Source organism: Gekko japonicus, unplaced genomic scaffold (assembly GCF_001447785.1).
Source record: "Gekko japonicus isolate JY-2015 unplaced genomic scaffold, Gekko_japonicus_V1.1 scaffold1391, whole genome shotgun sequence".
NCBI lineage: Eukaryota > Metazoa > Chordata > Lepidosauria > Squamata > Gekkonidae > Gekko > Gekko japonicus.
In genome coordinates, this window is record NW_015168692.1 from 153,471 (window position 1) to 162,712 (window position 9,242).

At 48.4% G+C, this 9,242-nt stretch overlaps 1 protein-coding gene across 1 annotated transcript in view; it reads left to right on the forward strand.

Moving 5' to 3' along the window:
* The first annotated feature begins 9,087 nt into the window (after positions 1-9,087).
* The window catches only part of POLI (polymerase (DNA directed) iota), a 23,525-nt gene continuing 23,370 nt past the window's right edge, over positions 9,088-9,242 (forward strand). The window contains exon 1 of the mRNA XM_015415460.1: positions 9,088-9,168. The gene's annotated coding sequence lies outside the window, so the exon portion shown is untranslated. The remainder of the gene's footprint in view (positions 9,169-9,242) is intronic.

Below are 9,242 nucleotides of genomic sequence, written 5' to 3' on the forward strand. Positions count from 1 at the left end.
TAAAAAGGATATTATAGCTTTGGAAAAAGTGCAGAAAAGAGCAACTCGAATGATAAAAGGGTTGGAACACTTTCCCTATGAGGAACGGTTAAGGCGCTTAGGGCTCTTTAGCTTGGAGAAACGACGACTGAGGGGTGACATGATTGAGGTTTATAAGATTATGCATGGGAAAGAGCAGGTAGAGAAAGAGGTACTTTTCTCCCTTTCTCACAATACAAGAACCCGTGGGCACTCCATGAAATTGCTGAGCGGTCGGGTTAGAACGGATAAAAGGAAGTACTTCTTCACCCAAAGAGTGATTAACACTTGGAATTCACTGCCACAGGAAGTGGTGGCAGCTACAAGCATGGACGGCTTCAAAAGGGAATTAGATAAGCATATGGAGCAGAGGTCCATCAGTGGCTATTAGCCACAAGGTATAGATAGGGACTCTGGGGCAAGTGATGCTCTGTCATCTTGGTGCTTGGGGGGGGGTCAACAGTGGGAGGGCTTCTAATGTCCTGGCCCCACTGGTGGACCTCCTGATGGCACTGGTATTTCTGGCCACTGTGGGATACAGAGTGTTGGACTGGATGGGCCTTTGGCCTGATCCAACATTGGCATCTCTTATGTTCTTATGTTCTTATGGGGGGGGGGGCCAACAGGGGGGGGGCTTCTAATGTCCTGGCCCCACTGGTGGACCTCCTGATGGCACTGGTATTTCTGGCCACTGTGGGATACAGAGTGTTGGACTGGATGGGCCTTTGGCCTGATCCAACATTGGCATCTCTTATGTTCTTATGTTCTTATGTTCAAAGCAGCCATTGTCTCCAGGTGAGCTGATCTCTGCCAGCTGGAGATCAGTTGTAAAAGCGGAAGATCCCCAGGCCCCACCTGGAGGCTGGCAACCCTAATCCACAGCCACTTGAGAGCAAACCCCCCCACACACAAAATGCTGAAATCAGTGGTAGTTAGCCCTGCATAGGGTTGCACTACAACTGTCCTCATTCATTCTGTGTTTTAATTTATATGTTTTATAGCACTTTGTGCCTTGTAAGCCGCCCTGAGCCTGCGTGCGGGGAAGGCGGGATAAAAATGGAATGAAATAAATAAATAAATAAAAGCAAATCTGGAAATGCTCTGAATATGTTTTCCCTTGCTCCTGTTCTATGGGACGCTGTAGAAGAAATTACATGCATGGAATCAGAGAAGGCTGCAGACTAGCCCCCCCCCCCAATCTGTTCTGGTGCGACTATGCTGCATTTTCATCCCCCCACCTTTACAAGGAGCACAGGAGAGCAAAGGGGTTCTTTCTGCTCCATTTTGCCCTTTCAGTGACCCAGTGAAGTAGTTTAAATTGATCAAGGTTATCCAGTGAAGGCCATGGCTGAGGGTGGATTTGAACCCTGGTCTTCCCCGAGCCTTGTGCCCCCACTTTGCCAATTTGAGTCTCAGGCCTATGGCCTGTGACTAGCAACAGAGAAAAGACTGTCCTCGAGCACATGCAGTAGGGTTGCCAACTCCAGGTTGAGACATTCCTGGAGATTCGGGCATGGATCCTGGGGGAGGCAATGCTCCCTCTAAGCTGTGGAGTCTTGTGAGCAAAAATTCTACTTGGTGAGCTACTGGCATTAAAGTTGTGAGCGAGCGATTTGGCCACTGCATAAATCAGTTTGCTCTGGAGCCCTCCTTCCTGAGCTAAGGCAAAAATGTGTGAGCCAGAGGCTAAAAAACCGTGAGCTGGCTCACACTAACTCAGCTTAGAGGGAACACGGCACACAACCTTTCCCCTAATCCCAGGAAGATGTGGTTGGATCATGGCTAGCCTGAACAGGAAAGGATTTCTGCAAGTTAGAGCTACCAACCTACAGGCAGGGCCTGGAGATCTCCCAGAATTACAACTGATCCCTGGACCACAGAGTTTAGTTCCCCTGGAGGAATGGAGTTATGAACAGAGGTCGTTTCGTAGAAAAAGAACTAGGGGAACTCATTAGCATAACTCATTAGCATATGCCACACCCCCTGACATCACCGGAAGTGTGTCATAAGGCCACACCCCCTGACGTCACTGGAAGTGTGTCATAAGGCCACACACCCCGCCCCCTTAGTCTTAGTCTTAAAGGTTAGTCTTAACCTGGCTGAATGAGGGCCGGAAGCGGGGCGGCCGGAAGCAGGGGGCGGGGCTTCGTCATGTGCCTCGCCCCCGTACCTCACCCGGGGGAACTGCGATCCCCCGCGATCCCCCCCGAAATGACCTCTGGTTATGAACCCAACTATAGCCTCAATACAAGATAAAATCGTACAATGTACAGGAATGAAAAGGTACCGTGGCTCTGAACTGCTGTTGAGACTGTATCTTCTGGACCAAACTAGGGAGGACACTGTTTCAATTATTTTAGGCACATAATTGAAACATCACCCGGGTTATATGCACCTGATTATGACACAGGGCGATATCATATGAGGCCTCCATAACACTCCTGTCCCTTATGTCAGTGATTATAACTGTAAAACTCCTTTTTTGGTCCTACATTCATTAACTATTTGTATTATTACTGCAGTATTGAGCCTAAGTGTACTTCTACGCTTGACCACTGAAGAAGGCCCATCAGGGCAAAATGCCTCGGGTCGTATTAGGTTTCATTTGTGTACATTGTATGATTTTATCTTGTATTGAGGCCATAGTTGGGCCCATCGCTGTTTTTAAATTGACTTGTAATAAATACATGTATTTTTTGATCATTTTGTACTATTTATATGTTTATGTTTCACATTTATTGTTTTTAGGAACTGGCCCTCAGATCTGTATATATTTCAGCTTCCTGGTTCTTAATTCTTAACCCCATAGGGCCTTCAAGGCAAGAGACAAACAGAGGTGGTTTGCCATTGCCTGCCTCTGCGTAGCAACCCTGGACTTCATTGGTGGTCTCCCATCCCCCAGGGCCGAACCTGATTCGAGTCTTGCAGGTGCTGTAGGAGTTTTTCCCATATGGAAAGCTCTGTCCTGAGATATAGCATCAAACCTGTGCATGACTACATTCATGTAGTGAGGGTCTCTCTTTTGTGTTCAATGCCATTGAACCAGGGCCAGCGTCAAGGCTAGGCTTAGGCGGGCACTCACCAACCAATGACAGCTGCTGGTGGGCCTCATCACTCAGCCTTAATTTAGGCTCCACTGTATACTCTTGACGGAGTCACTATAAGCTTTTTCTAACCCATCTCTCAGGGTTCTTTTGGGTTATTTGTCTATTTATTTATACGCTGTCTTTCTTCCAGTTTGGTGTAGTGGTTAGGAGCGCAGACTCTAATCTGGAAGAACCGGGTTTGATTCCCCACTCCTTCACATGCAGCTGCCGGTGTGACCTTGGGTCAGTCGTAAGTTCTGTCAGAGCTGTTCTCTCAAGGGCAGTTCTGGAGAGAGCTCTCTCAGCCCCACCTACCTCACATGGTGTCTGTTGTGGGGAGGGGGAGGGAAAGGAGATTGTAAGCCGCTCTGAGACTCCTTCGGGTAGTGAAGGGCAGTGTATTAATCCAATCTCCTCCTCCTCCTCACGGGGCCCCACAAGTGGGAAAGGGGCCTTTCTTGCTCAGGGCCTACAGGGCCCTGCATTGCACAATGAAGCTTCCACATGCAGTTTTTCTACATACTTTCGTGATTTATTTGCTGTTTAGTTAAGAACGTACATGGAAGCGCTGACGGATTAGATCAGTGATCCACCTAATGGGGCATTCTGTCCCCCACAGTGGCCAACTGGGTGTTCTTGAAAGCCCATAAGCAGGAGCACAGAAGTCAAAGTCTCCCTGAGTTGTCCCCCCCCCCAGCATTCAGGGGCGCATGCTGTTTTTAGACAGGGGGGTCCCACTTCAAGTATCATGGCTAAACACCATGGATGGACCTTTTCATCCGTGCAACTGTTAAATCCTCCAGATTGCATTTTTTCAGTCCAAGTGGAAAAGCATCCTGTAAATTATATCTGAATGGTGCCTGACTTTGCAACATTGTCGAAACTTAAATCTGAGTTTAGTTTAAGAGTACATGAATGGCAGGCCACCTGAAAACCCCGTGTATGCTTCCTTCAGCTCCACAAAGGAAAGCCACAATAAAAATACATCAAAATAAGCCTCCTGTCTTTTGATACCCATCTTTTAAAGGAGGGAAGGCAGTATAGTATAGCCCACTCTCATCAGATCTCAGAAGCTGAGCAGGAGCAGTGCTCAAATGAGAGACCACCAAGGAAGGCTCTACAGAGGAAGGTAGTGGTCGCCAACAAGTTGGTTGCAAGTCGAAGGCACTTACCTACGTATGACTTTAAAAGAGATCTGGACAGGGCCAGCCCCAGCTTATTTTGCACCCTAGGCGAGGATCCCTTCTGCCCCCCCCCCCCGCGCCTGCCAATTTACCTGCCATTTTAAAAAAATAAATGCATTTTAGGAAGAATGAAAAACACAAATAATCAAGAAACTCTCAGAGTACGGGGCTGGGTGCAGTTTGGCGCCCCTAAGGGCCGGCCCGCTCTAGGCAATCGCCTAGTTCGCCTAGTGAGTGAGCTGGCCCTGGATCTGGAATGGGATGGTATACCCAGATCTCGGAAGCTAAGCAAGCACTTGGAAGGGAGACCACCAAAGAGGGCTGTACAGAGGAAGGCAATGGCAAACCACCTCTGCTTCTCACTTGCCTTGAAAACCCCTTGCTGCATCACCATAAATCGGTTGCAGCTTGATGGCACGTGCATACATATTTACCCATCTACTTAGTGCATTTTATACCCCTCCCACCTTCCTATTTGGAGCTCTGAGCGGCAATTTTCATTCTTGGTTTTTTTCCTGGTTTTAACTCCACTACAGCCCTGCAAGGTGGGTTATGCTGGGAAAATGTGTCTAGACCAAGGTCACCCTGAAAGTTTCATAGCTGACTGAGGATTTGAAATCCCAGGTCTTAATCTGCCCACTACATCAGGGGTGTCAAATATTCGGCCTGGGGGCCGGAACAGACCTGTCTAGGGCTCTTATCTGGCCCGCAAGAAACTGGTGTGAGAGAGGGAAGGCAGGAGACTGATTGGGGGAAGCAGGCGCATGGGCACACACAGTGAGGTGTGTGTGATCGAAGCTGTCAAAAAATGAAAGGAAATGTCTGTGGGGTGGGTATTGTATCCCTTGTAAAAACCCTAGTCTTGCATATGATTAAATACATTTATTGGGGCTTTTGTGGATTCCTCAGTAAATCAATTACTTCGGTAGGGAGGGCGGGATATAAATTAAATAAATAAAATTGTTTTTGTTAGTATTTTGAGTAAAAATAATACTATTCATTGAGTTTGCCTGTGCAATTTATAAAGTTTTTATCTCCGGTACCTGGCATTTCACTTTATGGCAGATATGGCCCGGCACAAGGTAACATTTATGTCAAATCTGGCCCTCGTAACAAACGAGTTTGACACCTCTGCACTACATGATACCGACACCTGCCCTTTCATTGCCTGTTCCACAAATTATTGTGCTTTTATGCTGTTTCCTGCGCAGAAGCTGTTTCCATGTATAGTATGTGGAATTCCTCAAAATGGAAGGGATTTCACACCCCTGTAGGGATTAACTGCCCTCACCTGGATGGCCCAGCGGCTAGCCTGATCTTATTAGATCTCGGAAGCTAAGCCCTGTTTAGTACTTGGATGGGAGACCACCAAGGAAGTCCAGGGTTGCTACGCAGAGGCAGGCCATGGCAAAACCACCATTGTCTCTCTCCTTGGAAACTCCATGTGGTCACCATAAACCAGCTGAGGCTTGAGGGCCCTTTACATACAGACAGGATAAACTTCCAGCCAACTGGCCCAATAGTAACAACGCTACTTCTTTGGATAGAAAGTAACTAGAAACTTACTTGGATAAATGATGTGGGACTGTGGCCTACAGTACTTGTTGTTGTTCAGTCGCACAGTCGAGTCCGACTCTTCACGACCCCATGGACCAGATCACGCCAGGCCCTTCCTGTCTTCCGCCGTCCTCTGAAGTTTGCTCCGTTTCATGTTCGTTGCCTCGATGACACTGTCTAACCATCTCATCCTTTGCCGTCCCCGTCTTCTTTGACCTTCAATCTTTCCCAGCATCAGGGTCTTCTCCAGTGAGTGCGCCCTTCTCATTTGGTGGCCAAAGTATTTGAGCTTCAGTTTCATTATCTGGCCTTCCAGGGGGAACAGTCATGGTTGATTTCTTTTAGGACTGACTGATTTGATCTTCTTGCAGTCCAAGGGACTCTCAAGAGTCTTCTCCAGCACCATAGTTCAAAAGAATCTATTCTTCGGTGCTCGGCCTTCCTTATAGTCCAACTCTCGCAGCCATACATGACTACTGGGAATACCATTGCTTTGACCATGCGGACTTTTGTTGGCAGGGTGATGTCTCTACTTTTTATCATGCTGTTTAGGTTCGCCATGGCTTTCCTCCCAAGGAGCAGGCGTCTTTTAATTTCATGGCTGCAGTCACAGTCTGCGGTGATCTGGGATCCCAGGAACATGAAGTCTGTCACTACTTCCACGACTTCCCCTTAGTAAAAGGTAAAGGTTCCCCTTGCTTGAAAGCTAGTCGAATCCGACTCTAGGGGGCAGTGCTCATCTCTGTTTCCAAGCCGAAGAGCCAGTGCTGTCTGAAGACGTTTCCGTGGTCATGTGGCTGATATGACTAGATGCCGAGGCACACGGAATGCTCTTACCTTCCCACCGAAGCGGTACCTATTTATCTCCTTGCGATTTCTTGCTTTCGAACTGCTAGGTTGGCAGGAGCTGGGGCCAGAGACGGGAGCTCACTCTGTCACGTGGCACTCCGGTCTTGAACTGCCGAACTACAGGACTTCCAGTCTGCAGCTCAGCGTCTTAACCTCTGAGCCACCGCAGCTTACAGGCTGTTAAAACATAGTGTGTTCAGGACATGAACCAACACACGCACACACACTGAGCAGCATGGGAAAGACAGAACTGAGTCCACCACATGATTCACTGTTATTTATATAGACGCAGACTGGGGTTTTGTTTCTAGTTCTGAGTCAAAGGGTTGGCTTAGAATCCCCAAGTGTGGCTTTATTTTTATGCACATGTGTTCACTCTGTAGTAAATTCAGTGTGAATTTGCTACTGAATTTACAGTGTGCTCGCCGTTTCATGCACTGATGGGGCCGGTCTTGGCCCCTGTGGTAGCAGGAGAAAAATGGGAATGCTTCATCCTGTTTTGCTATGACACCAGGGCAGGTTAAGCGGAGCACGGGATCGCCATTTTTGTGCCTCGATGGAGCAAGAAAATCCATTCTGATAGCCAGGGTGAAAGGGAACTTTAAAACAGTTTTTTGAGCTGGATCCTACAATTGCCAACTCTGGATTGGGACATTCCTGTAGAAGAAGAGGAGATTGGAGTTGTATCCTGCCCCTCACTACCCAAAGGAGTCTTAGAGTGGCTTACAAACGCCTTTCCCTTCCCCTCCCCACAACAGGGACCAGGGTGAGGTAGGTGGGGCTGAGAGAGCTCTGACAGAAACTGCTCTTTTTCAAGAACACCTCTGACAGAACTATGGCTTGCCCAAGGTCACCCCAGCAGCTGCAAGTGGAGGAGTGGGGAAATCAAACCCGGTTCTCCCAGATTAGAGTCCGTGCTCCTAACCACTACACCAAACTGGAAGTTTTGGGGGGGGCTTGTGGAAGGAGCTCAGCAGGGCATAATGCTATTCCGGGGCTGCCGTTTTTACCCCTGGGGGAAGTGATTTATGTGGTGTGGGAAGAAATTGTCATTCTGGGAGATCTCCAGGTCCAACCTGGAGGTTGGCAACCACACTCATTCACGTCTGCACTGGGAAAATCCAGGGGAAAGTTAAATGACAGTAATTGTGTGAACTCTGGTTTAATTGACCCGGATTAGAGTTTTAGTAGGGTTATTCAGTGTTCCCTCTAAGCTGAGTTAGTGTGAGCTAGCTCAGTTTTTTAGCCTCCGGCTCACACATTTTTGTCTTTGCTCAGGAAGGAGGGCTCCAGAGCAAACTAATTTATGCAGTAGCCAAATCGCTCCTGTAGTGTATTCAAAGCTGCCTTGAATGCATGATATGTCGTGAAACATCTAATTGAAGTGACATGTAAAGCTTCCTCCTGGGCTAGGATGCAAATCCATCCGATCCTGTTACTAGCCCAGGAAGCACCTAACCAATCACTTTCAAGCAAGCTCCCTGAGCGGGAACATCCGTGATTGGTCTAGCACCCAAAAATGTAAACCGCCCAGAGACCCCCTACGGGGGTTAGGGCGGTATATCAAGATAAATAAATAAATAAATAAATAAATAAATTATGTGAACAACCTTATTGGTTGGTATTTATACAGTGGGTGTGGCTACATTAGCCGGGAATGTTTAAAAGCAGGACAGCTGCAATGTAAAGGCTATTCTGGCTATCAGATGTTGATCCGTGTTGAAGAATAAAGTTGCGTTCTTGCTGAATCACTCTCCCACTGCTTTGTTAAGCCAGGGTCTTAACACTGGCTCACAACCTTAATGCCGATTAGCTCACAAAGTAGAAGTTTTGCTCACTAGATTCCACAGCTTAGAGGGGGCATTGCTGTTAAGTAGGAATATTCCTAGCCTTCCAACCCCAAAAGAGGACATTTTCATCAGGCTTTTTAAAAAAAAGAGCCCCAAAGAGGACGGGGCACCTAAAAAAAGAAGACGTGTCGTCCAGAAAGAGGAGCCCTGGTGGTAACCAGTGTTCCCTCTAAGCTGAGTTAGTGTGAGCTAGCTCACAGTTTTTCAGCCTCCAGCTCACACATTTTTGCCTCTCAGCTCGGGAACGATGGCTCCAGAGCAAACTGATTTATGCAGTAGCCACATTGCTTGCTCACAGCTTTAATGCTGGGAGTTCACAAAGTAGAATTTTTGCTCACAAGACTCCACAGCTTAGAGGGAACATTGGTGGTAACCCTTGTTTAGAGACCTGCTGTCACCCTCCGAAGAGCGGAGGCGGTCGGAAGGAAGGAAGGGCTCCTCCTCCTCCTCCTCTCTAACTCCGCCTTTCCAGCCGGGGCAGCCACTGCCGAGGCTTCCCCGGCTTCCCGCTGCGCAGAAGCGGCGTGGAAATGGAGAGCTCCGGAGAAGAGGAGGAGGCGGCGGCGGCGGTGGAACCGGATTGGCTGCTCCCGGCGCCCTGCGGCGGCCTCGGGAGAGGCGCGAGTAAAGGCAGCTTTTCCTTCTGCTCAGATCTGCGCTGGGGGGAGCGGGGGCGCGAACCCGCTTCTCGCCCGCCC